The following is a 3,459-nucleotide window of genomic DNA, read 5'->3' as shown; positions in this document are numbered from 1 at the left end:
TGTATCAAAGGAGAGTGAGGGGAGAATTGATAGATGTGTTTTCGGCTGTGACAGTTTTAAGTAAGTTGGCAAGGAAACATTGTTCCCGTTAACTATTGGTACAAGGACTAGGGGACACAGATTGAAGGTTTTGGACAGGAGGTACAGGGGGAATGTGTGCAAGAACTTTTTTACACAGTGACTGGTGATGATCTGCAACTCGCTGCCCACGAGGGCGGTGGAATTGGAGACAATCGAGGATTACAAAAGGAATTTGGATGGGCACTTGAAGGAAATAATTTTACAGGGCTATGGAGATCGAGCAGACAAGTAATAACTCGTCTCCACTCCTAGTATTTCTAAATCCCACACATTCACTATAATGTGAACAATTATTTCCTGTTGTGTCTCTCTCCGATTTGTAAACTTCACTGTCTTGGAGTGAAGTGACATCTACTGGCAAGAACCAAGAACTGCCATGATGAGATCAGCCATGATTGTATTGAATGGCAGAGCAGGCTCGAGTGGCTGAATTGCCGACTCCTGCTCCTAGTTCTTATGTTCATAGAATCATACAGCACAGAAGGAGGCCATTCAGCCCCATTGTGCCTCTGCTGACTCTCTCACAAAAAGATGCAATTAGTCCAACCCCCTGCCTATTTCCCCATAATCCTGGAGAATTTCACTTTGAAATATTTGTCCAATTCCTTTATGAAAGTTATAATTGAATCTGTTTCCACCACCCTGTCAGACAATTCATTCCAAATCCAAATCAGTTACTGGGTAAAAAGATCTCTCCACACCTCCCCTTGACATTTTTGGCAAATTATTTTAAATCTGTGTCCTCTGGTTACTGACCCCCAGGAAACTGGAAACAGTTTCTCCCTCTCTACCCTATGAAAATCCTTCATGATTCTGAACACCTCCATTGAATCTTCCCTTAACCTTCTCTGCTCTGAAGAGAACAATCCCAGCTTCACCAGCCTGTTCAGAGAACTGACACCCCGCATCTCTGGGATCATTCTAGTAAATCTCCTCTGAATTGTCTCAGAAGCTTTGATGTCCTTTCTAAAGCCTGGTGCCCAGAACTGGATACATTACTCGAGCTGAGATCGAGCCAGCGACGCCCACATCCCACGAAAGAATAAAAAAACGCTCCCTAACCAGTCCCGAATTCTTATCCATTTACAGACCCTCCCTGACCAGTACCCAAATCTTATTCATTTAGAGACGCTCCCTGCCCAGTCCCCAATTCTTATCCATTTATTGACGCTGTTTCGGGAAGCCTCACCGGGAAAAGCTTCACCGCCACCATCCGCAGGGATACAGATGGGATTGTTCCATCTTATTGTGGCTCTGAGGCCCTGCTCCAGCTGTGTGAGCCCGCAAAGGGTGCGGTCTTCTCGCACTTTGTGAATATCCCGCTCCAACTCCGAACCCGCAGCTCCAGATGCTGACAGAGCTGTCTCTACTGCGCCTGCGCTCCCCCTCCTGTCACAGATCGGGCGGATTCTAGGCCGCTGAGCATTCTGGGTACCACACCTGTCATTAATGCTATTCTTTCAGCTGATCGGTTTTATTCCGTACATTTCATGACCTGGAATCGTCGTGAGTGTTTTCGTTTGTACCTGTCAATGCCTGGGAGGATAGAGTCAGCTTCACTTTGTAGCCATGAGTTTCTGGTGTGAGAAAGTGGTGTTTAACTCAGTATATTTCAGTTTTTGGTCTGTGACTGTGGGTATTATTCAGTACTTGTTTGTTTCTGCTATTGCTCTGTGAGTTTCACCACATATCTTTCAACAACTTGTATGTGAGCATCAGCTTTTGTCTATATCTATCAGTTTCTGAGAAGTGAGAAAGGGTTTGATTCTATCCCTATCAGTTTCTGTTACATGCATGTGTCTTTAATCTGCACCTCCTCTGAGTGTGTCTTCTTCTCTGTACTTGTAGGTGAGTATGTGTTTTGCTTTGTATCTCTCAGTCTTTGAAGTGTGAGCCTGGGTTTGCACCTAATTTTCTTTGTACCTTGCAGCTGGGATATGAAAGAAAGATTTTTACACGTTACCTGCCAACTGCTGCAACGTGACTGTGGGTTTCACACTGTATCTGTCAATTTCTTGTCTGGTAATGCGAAGTTTACTGTGCACCTGTCAGTTTCTAGTCCAGGACTGATTGATTTTACTCTGTCCCTAGCATTCGCTGGTCTGTTAGTGTGGGGTTTACATTGTACCTGTCAGTTTCTTGTATGTGAGTGTTGATTTCACTCTGAAAAGAATCATAGATCATAGAATAGTTACAGAACAAAAGGAAGCCATTCAGCTCATTGTGCTTGTGCTGCTTCTCTGCACGAGCAACTCAGCTCATGCCACAGACTCATGTATTCCATGAAAACATGCAATTTTTTTCACTTCAGATAATTATCTTATCCCATTTTGAAAGCCATGGTTGAATCAGCCTTCATCACACTCTCAAGCAGTGCATATCAGATCTTATCCACTCGCTGTGCAAAAGACGTTTTTCCTCATGTTGCCTTTGGTTCCTTTGCCATTCACCTTAAATCGGTGTCCTCTGGTTACAGAGACGTGAATAATATTCCCCATTGCTTTCTCAGCACTGATGGATTGTGAAGCAGGAGACAGCCAGAAGTCCCACTGAGCCGCACTGACCCCGAGCTGGGAATGAAATGAGATGAAGTTCAATCTTTCACAGCGAGATGCTGCAGAGAGATAAGAGTCCCGAATCAACGTGAGACTTTCTCATACTTTTGCTGAATTTCATTTCAAACACTCCTTGTACTCTCTGCTCATGATGCCGTAAAAAAGGGGAAAACAAAATGGCACTCCAACTCACCACCCTGAAATTAAAAGTTTCATGTTCGACTGACTGAACTGTCACTTCTACTCGGTCTCTTATTGGATGGATGCAACTGTATTCTTCAACGCAGGGGTGGCATTCAAAACCTCCCATGAGTCCACATGTCAGACTGAGTTCCATGTTGTAGACTCAAGCAAAGGAAATCTGCTCAGTTCCAAAACTATCAGTGAGTTGAAGCTCATTACGATCATCATCATCAGAGGTCAGAACTACCTGGTGAAAGAAAACACCCTGAAGAAGTATCCGCAATTATTCAAAGGCATCAACAAAGTGAAAAACAAGAAAATCGATGAGTCAATGCAAGCCAAACAACAGAAATGGGAAAGGTTTCCTTTCCAAACCAGAACCCAGTTCTGTTGTTTTTTGGAGCCAGGCTTCAGTTAAAGTTACAACTTTATATTCCCACTTGGCTCTCTGTACATTTCATTCATTCCAATGTTGTCGACAAGCTCTTTGAATCCAGCCCTCTGGTCCTCAAGCAGGCTCCATATGGAAATCAATTCCGCCTTCTGCAAGGCTGAAACCAATCAATGACCTTAAACTAAAAATGCCAAAGAAGAAGGGCCTGTCCAGGATTTAAACCCAGGATCTCTCACACATTAATTA

Source organism: Heterodontus francisci, unplaced genomic scaffold (genome assembly GCF_036365525.1).
Source record: "Heterodontus francisci isolate sHetFra1 unplaced genomic scaffold, sHetFra1.hap1 HAP1_SCAFFOLD_59, whole genome shotgun sequence".
Taxonomy (NCBI): domain Eukaryota; kingdom Metazoa; phylum Chordata; class Chondrichthyes; order Heterodontiformes; family Heterodontidae; genus Heterodontus; species Heterodontus francisci.
The sequence above is the reverse complement of the archived record's forward strand: the minus strand, read 5'-3'. Positions refer to the sequence as shown.